At 41.8% G+C, this 17,992-nt stretch overlaps 1 long non-coding RNA gene across 3 annotated transcripts; it reads right to left on the minus strand.

The window, feature by feature from the left end:
- Window positions 1–7,849: 7,849 nt before the first annotated feature.
- Window positions 7,850–13,090, minus strand: LOC107820959 (uncharacterized). 3 transcript variants are annotated; one of them, XR_012704144.1, is made up of 4 exons: window positions 12,586–13,088; window positions 10,321–10,419; window positions 8,873–8,945; window positions 7,850–8,092 (listed from the first exon to the last, which is right to left on the minus strand). It is a non-coding gene; the product is annotated as an uncharacterized LOC107820959 (long non-coding RNA). The 3 variants fall into 3 exon arrangements; XR_012704143.1 differs by having other exon boundaries at window positions 8,873–10,419; window positions 12,586–13,090; XR_001656028.2 differs by lacking the exon at window positions 8,873–8,945 and having other exon boundaries at window positions 12,586–13,085.
- Window positions 13,091–17,992: the final 4,902 nt, after the last annotated feature.

The following is a 17,992-nucleotide window of genomic DNA, read 5'->3' on the forward strand; positions in this document are numbered from 1 at the left end:
GTGATTAGAGACATATTTCGATTTCGTTGAGATTTGGATTTGGGTCACATAAATGTGCACCCGAGTTTAGGGAGATACATTATTAAGACGCGCCTAAAGCAACCAACGCATTATTATTTTTGGGGAGGGCCGTGAAATTTGCTAAACGGCCCGTCCCGGAATCTAAGTATTTAATATATACATTTAGAGGGCCCCGCAACTTGTGCGTTTTTTTTCGAGGCTCGTCTCATTTTTATTAAAGGCAAGCCTAAAAATAATTAAGATTTTCTACCCATGACGTCATCTGAGGTTAAATGAAAACAACGATTCTAATAAATGATAATATCCATGGTAAAATAAAAAAAAAAACGATTCAACCAAGATGACTCGCAAACCGTTCGTACATTCTCACATTCACTTTAAACACGCAGTAACTATCCATAAAAATAAACATTTTTTTAACCAAACGACAAGATTGCATTGTCGACATTCATCAATATCAAATACTCTCATTTGCCTTGAATCATAACATGCGAAACGAACAAAATGAAACAAGGGACGAAGAACACCAACCTTCGAACCTCGACAATCCTAGAACGACAAACAGTGCTTCCCACGGAACTCGAACCGGACTTCACTGAACAAGGAACAATGATGAAACCTCAGACAAAACACCTCGACGAGCAAAAGCAAACTCACCGGAAAAACAGAAAGCTCGGACCAAAGTCGAATCGAGGCAACCAACAGCTGCTCGACAATGCCGACAGTAGTAAGGTCGACGCCAGGGGGGGGCTGCTGACGGGCTTAGGGCAGTGACGTTTGGTGGTGGTGTTGAGCTGGTTTTTGGACGTGAGGGGAGTGTCACGACTGGAGGGTCAGTTACGAGAGGGTTCGACGGGTCTGGTTTTTCCGGTGGGAAGCTTAGGAGGAGGAGGGGTCGTGGTCGTTGATGGTGGTTATGGCGTCGGGGCAGGTGGTCGACGAGACTGGGGCTGCGACGGGGACTGCCGGTGGTTGTAGGCGATGGGGAAGGTGACGGGGAGGTCTTTTGGTTTGGACGCTGCGAGGAGGAGGGTCCTCGTGGGTTCTCGACGCTGGGGGGGCAGTAGGGTTTTCTGGGTTTTTCTCCAGGAGGAAGACGGAGGAACAGTAGGTGACGAGGGGAGGGGAACTGGTGGTGATTGGTCGACGCCGGCGAGGGACAGTGGCAACCCTGGGGGAGCTCGGATCGTTTTCTGTTCAGTAGGGTTTGCTTACTTTCTTCTTTGAAGAAGAAAGAGGAACAGTAGTCGTTCCTCCTCAAAATTCAAAAAATCCCCCTGTTCCTTTGTTTCATCCGTGTATTTAGCATGGGTTTTGCCCAGAAAAATGAGCCCACGCATGGTGGGGTTCTAGGCATATGTCCCCCACGCGTGGTGGGGTTCCCCACGTGTCCTGGACACGGTTATTATAGGCTAGGTCCGAAAATTAGGCCTAAAACCGGGTAGTTTGAACCCGAATATTATTCTTTTGCCCGGACCCGAGAAATAGGAACACGTTGCTTAACTAGTCCTATGTAAGCAAAATAACTACCGAAAATAAGACTAGTATTTAACAAAACTATATCTTTTTTTAAATATTTTTAAGGTTTTAAAATAGCTACAAAATATTAATAAAACTATTTTTGTAATTTTCGTAAATATTAAGATAAAATATGAAGTAATATTTTTTGTATTTTTCAAAGTTAAAATAACTATAAAATATTAATAAAACTATTTTTTTTGTAATTTTCGTTTTTTTAATAAAGACAAAAATATGAAATAATATTTTTTGTATTAAAATGACTTCAAAACATTAATAGAATTATATATATATTTTTTGTTAATTTTCGAATTTATATAAAGTACCAAAATAAAGTGCAATTTTTGATTTTTTCAAGTTTATGAGGGATACATAAACTAAAATTTATATATATACTTTTTTTTGTAATTTTTCTTTTTGCAACGAAATAAAGTAAAAATAGTTAAAATAGCTATACTAGACCCAATTTCACATGTTCACGCTAAAAATGTGAATATCCTCGGGGAGGGTCAAAAATCACGTGCTTACAACGGGTTACGAAACTAAAATACGAGCCCGATACCATCAATTTCAAACATCTTTTCATTTCCAAAAACTCTTATATTTTCCAGAAAATAAATTTCTTTAAAAATTCATTTCTCGAGCTTGGGACCTCGGAATTCGATTTCGGGCATACGCCCATGTCCCAAATTTTACTACGGACCCTACGAGATCGTCAGATCACAAGTGCGGGGTCCATTTACCAAGAATGTTGACCAAAGTCAACTTTATTCAATTTTAAAAGCAAAATTCCTTATTTCACTTAATTTTCACATAAAAGCTTTTCAGAAACGCGCTCGGACTGCGCACGCAAATCGAGGTGAGACAAAAAGAGGGTTTTAAGGCCTCAGAACACAAAATTTACCATTTGTCCTCGAACGAACATAGAAAAGAAGTACCTGGGTCGGAGAAAAGATGGGGATATCGGATCCGTATATCGGACTTGGACTCCTAGGTCGCTGCCTCAACAGGCTGACCTCTCTACTGAACTCAAACAGAAGGGAAACTCTTTGATCTCAACTGACGAACCTGCCGGTCTAGAATAGCAACCGGCTCCTCCTCATAGGATAAGTCCTTGTCCAACTGGATAGTGCTGAAATCTAACACGTAGGATGGATCGCCGTGATACTTCCGAAGCATGGACACATGAAATACTGGATGCACGACTGGTAAACTCGGTGGCAACACAAGTCGGTAAGCCACCTCTCCCACTCGATCAAGAATCTCAAACGGGCCAATGAATCTAGGGCTAAGCTTGCCCCTCTTCCCAAATCTTATCACGCCCTTCATAGGCGATGCCCAAAGAAACACCCGCTCGCTGACCATGAATGCCACATCACGAACCTTGTGGTCGGCATAACTCTTTTGCCTGGATTGAGCTGTACGAAGCCTATTCTGAATGATCCTGACCTTGTCCAAGGCATCTTGTACTAGATTCGTACCCAACCGAGCCTCTCCCGGCTCAAACCATCCAACCGGCGACCGACACCACCTACCATATAAAGCCTCATAAGGAGCCATCTGGATGCTCGACTGGTAGCTGTTGTTGTAGGCAAACTCCGCTAAAGGCAAGAACTAATCCCACGAGCCACCAAAGTCAATGACACAAGCTCGGAGCATATCCTCCAAAATCTTAATAGTGCGCTCGGACTGCCCGTCTGTCTGAGGATGAAATGCTGTGCTCAACTCGACCCGTGTGCCCAAGCCACGCTGAACTGCTATTTGGAAATGTGAGGTAAACTGTGTACCTCAGTCCGAAATGATAGACACGGGCACACCATGAAGACGAACAATATTCCGGATATAGATCTCAGCTAACCTCTCGGAAGAATATGAGACTGCCACCCAAATGAAATATGCTGACTTGGTTAGCTTATCAACAATAACCCACACTGTATCGAACTTCCTCTAAGTCCGTGGGAGTCCAACAACGAAGTCCATAGTGATACGCTCCCACTTCCACTCAAGAATCTCAATCTTCTGGAACAAACCACCAGGTCTCTAATGCTCGCACTTTACCTGTTAACAATTCAAACACCGAGCCACATATGCAACAATATCCTTTTTCATCCTCCTCCACCAATAATGTTACCGCAAATCTTGATACATCTTAGCGGTGCCCGGATGAATAGAGTACCAGGAACTATAGGCCTCGTCTAAAATCAACTCTCAAAGTTTATCCACATTAGGCACGCAAACTCGACCCTACATCCTCAAAACTCCATCATCTCCTAATGTAACCTGCTTGGCACTTCCGTGCTGCACCGTGTCCCTAAGGAAACACAAATGAGGATCATCATACTGCCGATCTTGTATACCCTCAAATAATGATGAATGAGCAACTGTGCAAGATAACACACGACTAGGCTCAAAAACATCCAACCTCACAAACTGATTGTCCAAAGCCCGAACATCCAAAGCAAGCGGTCTCACCAACCGGAATATACGCAAGACTACCCATACTGACTGACTTTCTACTCAAAGTATCGGCCACCACATTGGCCTTTCCCGGATGATATAAGATGATGATATCATAGTCTTTCAATAGCTCCAACCACCTTCTCTGCCTCAAGTTTAGCTCCTTCTACTTGAACAAATACTGTAGATTCTTGTGATCCGTAAACACCTCATATGACACGCCATATAGATAGTGCCTCCAAATCTTCAACATGTGAACAATGGTTGCTAACTCCAAATCAGGAACTGGATAATTCTTCTCATGAATCTTTAACTGTCGTGAAGCTTAAGCAATGACTTTGCCATTACAACAACACCGCACCAAGTCCAATACGAGATGGATTACAATAAACTATATATGACCCTGAACCTGTGGGCAAAACCAACAACGGTGCCATAGTCCAAGCTATCTTGAGCTTCTGAAAGCTCGCCTCACACTTATCCAACCATTTGAACTGGGCACACTTCTGGGTCAACCTGGTCATCAGGGCTGCAATAAAAGAAAACCCCTCCATAAATCGACGGTAATAACCTGCCAAACCCAAGAAACTCCGGATCTCTGTAGCTGACACATGTCTAGGCCAGTTCTTGAATGCCTCTATCTTCTTCGGATCCACCTGAATACCCTCTGCTGAAACAACGTGACCCAAGAATGCAACCGAACTCAACTAGAACTCACACTTCAAAAACTTAGCATATAACTGACTATCTCTCAGAGTCTGAAGAACAACCCTCAAATGCTGCTCATGCTCCTCCCGGCTGCAGAAATAGATCAAAATATCATCAATGAAGACTATCACGAACGAATCCAAGTAAGGCTTGAACATTCGGTTCATCAAATCCATAAAAGCTGCTGGTGCATTGGTCAACCCGAATGACATCACCAAGAACTCATAATGCCCGTACCGAGTGCAGAAAGCTGTCTTAAAGACATCGGATGCCCTAATCCTCAACTGATGGTATCCAGATCTCAAATAAATCTTCAAAAATACATTAGCACCCTAAAGCTGATCAAACAAATTATCAATCCTTTACAATGGATACTTATTCTTGATTGTAACCTTGTTTAACTGCCGCTAATCTATAGACATCCTCATCGATCCATCCTTCTTCTTAACAAACAACACCGACACACCCCAAGGCGAGACACTAGGCCTAATAAAGCCTTTATCAAGTAAGTCTTGTAATTGCTCCTTCAATTCTTTCAACTCAAGCGGGGCCATAAGATACGTCAGAATAGAAATGGGTTGAGTGCCCGGAGCCAAATCAATGCAGAAGTCAATATCCCTGTCGGGTGGCATACCCGATAGGTCTGAAGAAAACACCTCAGGAAACTCACGAACAACATGCACAGATCCATAGAAGGAACCTCGGTACTAGAATTACGAACATATTCCAAATAAGCCAAACACCCCTTCTCGACCATACGTCGAGCCTTCATATATGAAGATAACCCTACGGGTAGAATGACCAATAGTCCCTCTCCACTCTAAACGAGGTAAACCTGGCAGGGCTAATGTTACAATCTTGGCATGATAGTCCAAGATAGCGTGGTAAGGTGATAACCAGTCTATCCCCAATATGACATCAAAATCAACCATGTCCAAAAGTAACAAATCTACTTGAGTCTCAAGACCCTTAATCACGACTATACATGAAAGATAGACACGATCTACCATAATAGAATCACCCACCGATGTAGACACATATACAAGAGCACTCAAGGAATCACTAGGCATGACCAGATACGGGGCAAAATAAGATGACGCATAGGAGTATGTAGACCTTGGATCAAATAGAACTGAAGCATCTCTACTACAAACCAGAACTGTACCTATGATAACTGCATTGGACGCCTCAGCCTCAGGCTTGGCTGGAAGAGCATAACATCGGGGCTGGCCCCACCACTTTGAACTATATCTCTGGGATGGCCTCCTACTGGCTGGCCTCCACCTTTAGCGGCCTGACCTCCACCTCTAATACCTCTACGTCCATATCTATCACCTCTACCTCCACCTCTAGCCGGTTGAGCGGGCGGTGGAACACTCGGTGCCTGTACCATGGTACATGAATCCTGATGCTGAGAGTTGCTCGGTGCTTGAGGGCAAAACCTAACAATATGCCTCGTATAGCCACAAGTATAACAAGCCCTTAGCTGCTGAGACTGATGACCCTGATGGCCTGAATAACCACTCTGAAAACTCTGGAGCGGTGGTGTACTGATAAGAGCTGGCGGTGCACTGTGGGGCAGTTGATCAGAATACTGCATATGAGAACTACGGCCAACTGGAGCACCATGAGAAGCTTGAAGCGCTGAATGAAACGGCCTGGAAGGATGGCCCCTACCAAAAGAATCCCTGCCTCCAGATGAGGCACCACTGAACCTGCCCGAGTGACGAGGCCTCTTGTTAGATCCCTGACCACTCTACTACGATAGGACCATCTCAACTCTCCTGGCCATATTGGCCGCCTTCTAAAAATAAATCTCGCTCCCCCTCTCCTTATCCATCTACAATCGAATAGGCTAAATGAGTCCTTCAATGAACCTCCTCACTCTCTCCCTCTCTGTGGGAAGTATAAGAAGAACATGACGTGCCAAGTCAATAAATTTGGTCTCGTACTAAGTAAAAGTCACAGAACCCTGCTGGAGATGCTCAAACTGCCCCCGATAGTTCTCCCTTTGAGTGATAGGAAGAAGCTTCTCCAGAAATAGCTGAGAGAACTGATCCCAAGTCAAAGCTGGTGACCTAGCTGGTCTAGCCAAACAACAATATCTCCACCAAGTCTTGGTAGATCCAGACAAACAAAAAGTAGCAAAGTCGACCCCATTGGTCTCCACTATCCCCATGTTCCGAAGAACCTCATGACAGCTGTCCAAATAATCTTGGGGATCCTCAGAAGAAGTACAACCCAAAATAGTAGTGTAGAGCTTGGTGAACTTGTCCAATATCCACAAGGCATCAGCAGACATAACTGACCTCTCTCCGGTCTGTGCCATAACACCATGCTGAACTACCCCAACTGGCTGAGCTGCTGGAGTCTGAAACTGGGGAGCCATCTGCTCAGGAGTGGGAGTAGCAGGAGTCTGGGCTCTTCCTCCAGCCTGAGAGACGGCTGGTGCTACAGGGAGCAAGCCTGTCTGGGCGACACTCTCCATATGGCCCACTAGACGGACCAGAGCATCCTGAAGTACCGAGATGACGATGAACCCCTCTAGGACCTGAGCTGGTCCCTGCTAAAACTGTCTGGGTTGGAACCTTATCGTCAAACTCAACCTGAGGCACCGCCGCTGGTGCTGCTGCTCGAGCTCTAGACTGAGCCCTACCTCTGCTTTAAGCCCTAGCACGACCTCAACCTCTTCCCCTCGCAGGAGCTGCTACTAGGGGCTCGGGATACTGGTCAACTGATGAAGTGGTATGTGTTCTCACCATCTACGAAAGAACAAAGTGGAAGTTCAATTAGCATTGATAAATCAAGTCGCACGACACGAAAGAATAGATGTGAAGTATTTCCTAACTCTGTAGCCTCTGGGGGATAATATAGACGTCTCCGTACCGATCCCTCAGACTCTACTAAGCTTGTCCATGAATTGTGAGACCTAAGCAACCTAGAGCTCTGATACCACCTTGTCACGAGCCGAATTTCTCACTCTCGGGAGTCGTGATGGCGCCTACTAGTGAAAGCTAGGCAAGCCAACCATTACATTATTTTTTTTTCATTTTTAAATCCTTTAGCAGTTGTGAATTAACATTGCATAATAAGCGGAAATAGTAAAGCGGAAGAATAAAATGTAATAATTTAATATTAATACCGATAAAAAAAATCCATAAGCCAAAAGGTACCCGGACCTGGTGTCACAATTTCACAGACTGTCTAAGAATACTACAAATAAGGGTCCAAAAGATAAATACAAGTTGTTTCAGAAATACATAGGAGAAACAACATAGAAATATAGAAGGAGACGCCAAGGCCTACAGATGCCTGTAGGACTACCTCGGGTCGCCTGATGGACTGAAGCAGTAATCTCACTGTGGTCCAAAAGCTGCAGCACCAGGATCTGCACACAGTGCAGCATATAGTATCAACACAACCGACCCCATATGCTGGTAAGTGCCTAGCCTAACATCGACGAAGTAATGACGAGGCTAGGACTAGACTATCAAATAAACATGTGCAGTTAAATTATATACAGTGGGAAAATAATTTATAGTTAAGGATAGGAGGGGGAAAAATGCTGGAGGGAATATCAAGTAACGACTGAAAATAATAGATGAATGTAAAGAACACCATAACTCAATTATCAACAAGAATAAGGAAATCAAAGACAAGTGCACAACATCACCCTTCATGCTTTTACTCTTGTACTCACCCAAGAAACAATCACAAAGTAATTTGGCAAAGGGAATCAATAATATTTCAATAAAATCCCTGCAAGGGAACAATAGCATAACAATAATATCCCAGCAAGGGAAATAATATCATTAATAATAACATCCCGACAAGGGAGATAATATCAAAAGCAACAACATCCCGGTAAGAGAGACAATATCATAAACCTCTCCTCTATTCCACAATTACTTCACAATTCAATTCTCAACTTGAGCCAACGCTCTACAATGTTCAATTATCAATAATACTTCCACAATAGAAATCACCATATAAAGCATGAACAATACGAAATGGAGTCACATTAAACATAGTATAAGACTCACAGGCATGCTTGACACCAACGTATGGATACTCGTCACCATGCCTATATGTAGTACTCAACAATTAACACATAGAAAATAGGACACAACTCCTAATCCCTCAAGCTAAGGTTAGACCAAACACTTACCTCGATGCCACGAACACAATTCAAGCCTCAACTACCGCTTTACTTCTTGTTTCCACCACCAATTCGCTTGTATCTAGCCACAATTTACTTAACGATATTAATAAATTCTAAATGAATCAATTTTAATGCATGAAAATAGCTTTTATAAAGATTTCCCCAAAAAGTCAAAAATCGACCCCGGGCCCACATGGTCAAAACCCGAGGTTCGAACCAAAACCTGAGGTTCGAACCAAAACCCGATTACCATTCACCCACGAACTCAAATATATAATTTGTTTTGAAATCAGACCTCAAATCGAGGTCCAAATCCTTAGAAATTGAAAATCCTAGGTTCTACCCAATACACCCAATTTCCCCCATGAAAACCCTTGATTTTAAGTTGAAATCATGTGAAAAGATGTTATATATTAAAGAAAATGAGTTAGAATTGACTTACAATCGATTTGGAGAAGAACCTTTCTTTAGAAAATCACCCAAGAGAGTTTAGGTTTTGAGAAAGTTTGAAAAATAAAGAATTTTCGACTAAGTTATGATTTACACAGGTGCAGATATCGCAAATGCGAACGATCATTCGCAAATGCGAACACTGTTGGAGTCGCAAATGCGACTGGAGCTTCGCAAATGCGAAGGTCACCCCCCTGCCCAGTCATCGCAAATGTGATAGTTAGTTGCAAATGCGAGCTTGCAATTGCGAGCCAGGCTTCGCAATTACGAAGCCTGCAGACCTGCAACACACCAACAATTTTCTTAAGTCAAATTTCATTGTGTGGCCTATCCAAAACTCACCCGAGCCCTCGGGGCTCCAAACCAAACATGCACGCAAGTTCAAAAACAACGTACAGACTTGCTCGTGCAATAAAATCATCAATATAACATCAACAACTATGAATTAAGCCTCAAATTTATGAAATCATTCAAGAACATCAAAATTTCTAATTTTCTCAAATAAAGGTCCGATTTATACCAAACAGACTCTGATTTTTACCAAACTTCACAGATTCAACTTAATTATTATTCAAACTTGTAACAGGCTCTGGAACCAAAATATGGGCCCGATAACATCAGTTTAAAATATCTTTTCATTTTCAAAAACTCTTATATTTTGCAGAAAATAATTTTCTTTAAAAATTTATTTCTCGGGCTTGGGACCCCGGAATTCGATTCCGGGCATACGCCCACATCCAACATTTTACTATGGACCCTACGAGACCGTCGGATCATGGGTCCGGGTCCATTTACCAAGAATGTTGACCAAAATCAACTTTATTCAATTCTAAAAGCCAAATTCCTTATTTCACTTAATTTTTGCATAAAAACTTTTCGGAAACGTGCCCGGACTGCGTACGCAAATTGAGGTGAGACAAAAAGAGGTTTTTAAGGCCTCAGAACACAGAATTTACTTTCAAAATGAGTAAAAAGGTCATCACAATTATGTTTTCTTTCTGAACCTGGACTTGTCGCTTGAGAATTTTAGCAACCTGAATCTTTTGAACTTCTTCCTTTACGCCTAGCATGAGCAATCTTTCTTTCCTATGATTAAATCTGACCTGCGGCAAGCTCTATCTTGGTAAGAACACAATTATAATCACAAGAGATCTAAATTAAAACACGTATATCTCCCAATCTATTATGAGTTATGTGGTGAAATTAAAGCCCTTGAAGTCTAGTTTTCAAAACTTCAAACCGTTCTTCATTTTATATTCCTATAAAAAGTTATAGGCATTTTACTAAAGACTATCTTGTTAGATAAATGGGTTGTGTTTTTGGGCGCCCAGGGGGAGCGGGTAGCCCGTCATAATGCCAAAACCAGAAACAATTTTATTTTGGTGCCGTGGAGACCGCTGGGCTTTGGTTGTGGCGCCCAAGACATGAAATTGATATAAAAGGGATGGGGAGAGAGAAAATAGCTTCATTCTTTAAAGATTAAACCTCTCATCTCATCCTCAAGTCATCCAAGGGTTCTCATACTACCTAACGTGAGTTTTCAATGCGATTAACGTTAGAATACTACTTTCAAACATCAATTCTAATAATATTTCATCTCAAAATCACTAGATTCTCAACAAGAACTCAAGAACAATTTCTCTCTACTAATCTAGGGTTTCGCGATTCAAGTTATGTTTCGTAACTGCTTTCAACCATGATTATTAGAAAGGTTTATGGTTGACACTTGTTCATGTCACACCTCCTTTTTCCGAGGAATAGAGTGTTAAAGTGACATTATTCGAAATGGAATTATTAATTTAATTTAGAGTCGCCACTTGCAATAATTTTATGGTGTCCCAAGTCACCAGTTTATTTTAAAATCCCAAATCGAGAAAGTTTGACTCTGTTTTAAAGTTCGCAAAAATCAGAAGACCGGGTAAGAAATTCTATTAACATGAGAGAAGGTGTTAGGTATTTCAGGATTTTGTGGTTTTAGCAAGGTCGCTTTTATCATACCCGGCTTAATTAATTAATTACGTATTTAAAATCTATGTGTATTTTACCTTTTTCCTCTTTTTAATTATGGCGTTATGGATTTATCTTTAAAACGGATCACATGTGTATAAATCCGCATTAATTGGTGCGCTAAAATAATGTCACGCGTATGTGTACACAATTGATCACGCTTTATTAATTAAGAGGATTGTTCAGCCAAAGTCACACGAATGCGTACTTTGATTTTATTTTGGGAATCATAATTATGTCATGCGAACGTATACACAATCACGATAATAAATTAAAAGCACACATAATGCATACTGCGAATATTGAAAAGTTGTTTAATATTCCTAAGGTTTAGGACTAAATGATTGTGGAAAGAATTTACATCCATACTGTCCCATTAACTCACATCAGTTTCTTCAGATGCTGACTCCCTGCCTTTCTAGTGTCATATTTTTTGGTGCAATAATTACAAATTTATAACTGCAACTACTCCTCTAATTTTAGTCACATAACTTTGATCCCGGCACATAAAAATACAAACTTGTATCCAGCATATGAATTCAAAAACACTCGAGCTAGAATTCTCATGGTGCCATCTCATTCATAGCTATAACAAGCTATCGCTAAAGAACCAGATAAAAGTGAAATTTTCTAGAAGACCACCGGTATAGTGCAATATATATAAAATCAAATATATGGATACAAAACTTCACATGCTATGAAATGTTGTAGGAAAATGAGCTTATAAATGAACTTCTGGTGACATACATCATGTTGAAAATTAATATCACTTCTGCAGTTTACCTTAAAAGTTTAATCAATGCATGCCACTCAATTGTAACTTAATGGTCAAAATATAATAATGAAATATAAAGAAAAAGATAGATGGGAACAAGAATAGATAGAAAACCTCTATAGAATGCCAATTCACATCATAATTAAGAAGCAACAATAATCACAGATCCTAAGGAAAAAAATAATATTAGAACAGCTTAAAGATATTCTCATCTAAAGAAACTAATTTATGCTTCTATTATACATTTTTAATAGAAGACACAAATAATGTTTAATCGAATCATGAGATAAGGAAATCAGTATCAGAAATTACAGAGAGAATTCACGGTTTCACAATCCACTTAAGTTCATTGTCAAGTAATACGACAAATAGGACTGCAAATCAGTTCATATCGCCATTTTAACGCAAACATTCAACAAATCGAGCCGTGAAAATAATATTTTTGCATCAAAAGAGAAATATGAATACATGAGTAGTCAGAACTTACTTATTGGAAGTAAGGGAACAGTACGAAGTACCAAATAAAGGCCAGAAATTAGTCGGAATGGGCTTCAGCAGAGAAGAGCAACAGAATCAGCAAACGAACAACACATTTACAACTCAAACAACCTTCGAAACCCAGAAACGATCAAGCCATGTTGCAGAAATTTCAATAGCCTTTTAATTTATTTATTTATTTTGATTTTTTCTCTCTTCTTTTGAAATTTTCTAGATCTTAAATTTTGAAGTGCAAGCTTCTTCTCTTGTTAGTTCAGGCGTGTGTATGTGATTGAGTGTGTGTGCGTGAGGTGCGAACGAGAGAGTAGGTGTGAGAAGTGTATGTAGATTGGAGGGAATGAAGAAGAAGAGGGTGGAGACTAGGGTTTTCTAACAAAGGGGGGGGGAATCCATTTTCTGAGAAGAGGGATCTGTTGTTAGGTTTTATATGAAGGGGGATGGGATCATCTGTTTTTGCTAGAGAGGGGAAGGGGTTTTTTAGTTAGAGATAATGAGAAAATGTAACGATCCAGCTGGTTGTTTCATGAGTTATAGCCCCGTTTATCCAATTTCTACTTCCTTATATGTTCCTCAGCTGTATTTGATTGTATCGTATTAGTTGGTTCAGGTTCGGAGTGGTTTTGGAGTGAATTAAGACACTTAGTCTTTTTTGAGAAGGCTTAAGTTGGGAAAGTTGACCGGATATTGACTTATGAGTAAACGACCTCAGATTTGGATTTTTATGGTTCCATTAGCTCCGTTAGGTGATTTTGGACTTAGGAGCGTCTCCAGAATGTGATTTGGAGGTCCGTGGTAGAATTAGGTATGAATTGGCAAAAGTTAAAATTTTGGAGATTTTGGTCGGCAGTGGAAAATTTGATATCGGGGTCGGAATGGAATCCCAGAAGTTGGAGTAGGTTTTTAGGGTCATTTGTGACGTGTATGCAAAATTTTAGGTCATTCAGCGGTGATTTAGTAGGCTTTGGCGTCGTTTACGGAATTTGAAAATTTAGATGTTTTTAGGCTTGAATCCGAGAGTAATTTGGTGTTTTGATATTGTTTTGAGTGATTCGAAGGTTCGACTAAGTATGAATGATGTTATGGGATGTGTTGTCATATTTGGTTGAGGTCCCGAGGGCCTCAAGTGAGTTTCAGGTGGCTAACGGATCAATTCTTGATTTTGGAAGTTGGCAGATTTTCTGGTATTTTGCTGTAGAGAATTCCTTCATCGCTTTCGCGAGAGGGCTCTCGTGTTCGTGAAGGGATTTTGAAAGGGGTAGCTGAGTTGTTCTTTGCGTTCGCGATGTAGTTCCCACGTTAGTGAAGGTGTAGGACTTTAAGGTTATGCATTCGCGTCCAGGTCATCGCATTCCCGTAGAGTCAACGGTCTTAGGGAGCTTCAGGAAGATAAGCCTACGCGTTCGCGAGGTTTGTTCTGCATTCACGTAGGGTCAGCCAGCTTAGACTTTGCGTTCGTGAGTGGGTCCTCGCGTTTATGAAGGAGGAAATTTTGGTCTGAGGCAGCTTGTGCTTCGCGAATGCAAGAGCACTACCGCGTTCGCGAAGAGTAAAAATTTGGGCAGCAGTGTTAAATATCAAAATCGACTATTTTTGCATTTTTCGAGCTATGGAGCTCGGATTGAGGTGATTTCTGAAGGGACTTTCAGAGAAGTGGTTGGGGTAAATTTTCTTCACTTGTTTTTTGTTAAATTCCATGATTGTATCTTAATTTTTATCATCTAAATTGGGAATTTGGGATGAAAATTATGGGAAAAATGGAAGAGAATTGGAGAGGTGATTTTGGTAATTTGAATGGCCATTTAATGACGATTTGGAAGGCCATTTGATGTCGGATTTTGATGATTTTTATATGGGTAAACTCGTGAGTGAATGGGCTTTCTAGTTTTGTGATTTTTGTTGGATTCCGAAACGTCGGCCCGCGGGGCCGGATTTGGGAGGATTTCGAGATTTGTGCCAAATTAGTTAGTTTTTCTTGTGAAATTCATTCCATTAGCATATATTGATTGCAACATATTGCTTTTGGTTAGATTCGGGACATTTGGAGACCGATTCCAAAGTTAAGGGTGTCGCGGAGTAGGGATTTAACCAGTTTGAAGTAAGTAATGATTGTAAATCTTGTTATGAGGGTATGAAACCCCGGATTCCACATTGTTCCACTATTTTGAGGTGACGCACATTCCAGGCGATGAGTGTGTGGGCGTGCACCGTTGGGGATTGTGACTTAGTCCATCATGTAATAACTGTAAAGTTGCGTATTTGACTGAAAACTATATGATACTTATGTGTTTTAGAAAGAACTACTATAAAATGGGCTGAATCCCATATTTGGGCCTTGTGCCAAAGCTGTTTGGACCCTTAGGGGCCTTTTCCTATTATCCTCTCACTGTTTTGATTTAAGATCTATACTTAGTCATGCTATGTTTACTGATTTCATAACTCAGTCTTTATTACTCCGTTTTGATGCATAAAATAATATTTTGGGCTGAGCACCCTGTTTTACTAATAGCTCGAGGGGCTTGAGAGGTTTATGACTGAGTGGGGCCGATGGCTTTTTTTAAGGATATTATGGGATCGGGCTGCGTGCTGCAGCATGATATTACTAATTTATGATTTTGAGAGGCCGAGGCCCTGAATAATTTATGCCACGAGGTGGCTTGTTATAGCGTTTGGATTGTAGGAGCCCCTCCGGAGTTTGCACACCCCAGTGAGTACGGGTACCCCGAGTGAGTGATATGATGTATTCCCAAGGGGTTGTTCTTGATTCATGTTATGCCCGATGGGCTGTTTACGAGCGATTGTGAGGTTTTCCCGAGGGGCTATTTATGATTCTTGTTTGCCCGAGGGGCTGTTCACGAGTGATGCTTTTCCCGATGAGCTATTTATGTTTTCATCATGTTTACTCATTATTTCATCACTTTGTTCGGAATATTGTCAAAATATGTTTTAAACGGTTTTATTGAAACTTGAATTTTAAACGAGATGATTTGACTCACATACTTATTTGAAAACATGTTGTACTTACTGAAATTTCATGATGTGGACTTTATGTGTTTCCTACTGCTCAGTCTTTTTTTACTTTTATTACTTACTGAGTTGGCGAACTCACATTACTCCATGCACCCTGTGTGCAGATCCAGGGGTTACTGGACGTGCTAGTAAGCGTTGATTTTTATCCGTCGCGGATTTGTTGGAGTTGGCAAGGTAGCTGCATGGCGATCGCAACCTTGCTCTTCTCCCTCCTATCTTCCTTTAGATATTATGAGTTGTTTTCTAAACTGTATTAGTCTTAGTTGTATCAGATAGTTCTTAGTAGATGTTCATGACTAGTGACACCCCGATGTCGGGCTTTTCATTCCGCACTTTGTTGTTCAGATTTATCTTATATAGTTTTATTATTTAAATAGCTTGAAGAAATCCTTATTTTGAAATATCGGGTTGTTTTGGTAAAAGAGTCGGCTTGCCTAGTTCCACGTTAGGTGCCATCATGACATGGTAGATTTGGGTCGTAACAAGTTAGTATCAGAGCCTAGGTTACATAGATCTCAGGGTCATGAGCGGGTTTGGTACAGTTTTGCGGATCGGTACGGAGACGTCTGTACTTATCTTCGAGAGGCTGCAGAACCTTTAGGAAAACTTTACATTCTTGAATTTTTGTCGTACGAATCTGTTGATTCTGGTAATTAAACTTCTGTTATTCTATTCTCTCACAGATAGTGAGGACACGTGCTACCGGTCAGGACGGACGACCACCAGTACCACTAGTTGGGGCCGCGAGAGGCCAAGGTCATAGTTGCGGCCGTAGTAGAGGTAGGGGTATAGCCCGCACAGCAGCTAGGGCAGCACCTACAGATCCACCAGCTGCCCAGTTCATGATCAGGTCCCAATTGTGGATGCTCCAATAGGACCAGCTCAGGCACTTGCTGTGTCTATTGTTATCCCAGGTCTTCAGGAGACCTTAGTTCAAATCTTGACCGTGTGCACCAATCTTGCTCAGGCGCTCGCTGTTTCTACTATAGTAGCTACTTCCTAGGATGGGGGAGGCACTCAAACTCCCGTTGCCCGTACACTCGAGCAGGTTTTTTAGGAACTGCAGACACCGGAAGCACTACTAGCCCAGCCGGTTGCACTTGCTCAGGATTTTATGGTACCAGTCATGCCTGATGACGAGCATCATAGATTGGAGAGGTTTGATAGACTTCAGCCTCCGACTTTCAGTGGTGCAGAGGGCGAGTATGCCCAGGGTTTCTCGTATAGCGGGTATTCTGGAGACCACAGGTATTCTAGAGACTAGTAGGTCTCATTCACTACTTTTAAGTTTTCTGGAGTTGCATTTACTTGATGGGAGGCCTATGAGAGGCATAGGGCTATTGGTGCAACGCCCCTTACCTGGCAGCAATTCCCCGTTCTCTTTCTGTAGAAGTATGTGCCGCAGTCTCGCAGAAAGGAGCTACATAGACAGTTCGAGCAATTGTGTCAAGATTATATGACTGTGATGTTGTATGATATGAGATTCTCTGAGTTAGCACGTCATGCTATCTGGTTGGTTCCCAGACAAGGAGAGGATCAGGATGTTTGTGGATGGTCTTTCATATCAGTTGCGGATTCTTATGACCAGAGAGAGGGTATCTGTTGCTTCTTTTGATGAGGTTGTTGACATTGATCGAGAGATAGAGTCGATTCACCGTCAGGAACGATTGGAGAGGGAAAGGGCCTCGTGTATTTGGTAGTTTTGGGGGTCAGTTTCAGTACGACAGGGGCCGTCCATTCAGACATGCTCAGTCAACTCGCCTAGTTCACTATGGGGCATCATCGGGCCATGGTTCTCACAGTTCTCATCAGGGACATTCATCACTTAGTGCCTTCCCAGCCCAGAGTTCGTCCCGTGCTCCATCAGTTCAGGGTTTCTCCATGCCAGGTTCTTCTACCAGTCATCCCAGTGTTAGGGGTTCCTTTCAATCCCCGTCACCAGCACCAGGAGGTTGTTATGAGTGTGGAGAGTTGGGGCATATATGGAGGCAATGTCCTTATCGTCATCGGGGTCCGCCTCAACAAAGGAGTCAGCCATCGACCTCAGTACCAGTTACTTCACCACTCACTCGGTCAGCTAGGGGTGGAGGACAGTCAGTTAGGGGTCACCCTAGAGGGGGAGGACAATCAGGTGGTGGTTAGGCCCGTTTCTATGCACTCTCAGCCAGACCAGATGTTATTGCTTTAGATGCAGTGATCACAGGTATTGTCTTAGTTTTCCACATAGATGCCTCTATATTATTTGATCCTGGTTCCACTTTTTCATATGTGTTATCATATTTTGCTTATTATTTGGATATGCCCCGTGAGTCTCTTGTTTCATCTATTCGTGTATCTACTCCGGTGGGCGATACTGTTGTTGTGGACCA

The sequence above is a fragment of the Nicotiana tabacum genome, chromosome 20 (genome assembly GCF_000715075.1).
Source record: "Nicotiana tabacum cultivar K326 chromosome 20, ASM71507v2, whole genome shotgun sequence".
NCBI lineage: Eukaryota > Viridiplantae > Streptophyta > Magnoliopsida > Solanales > Solanaceae > Nicotiana > Nicotiana tabacum.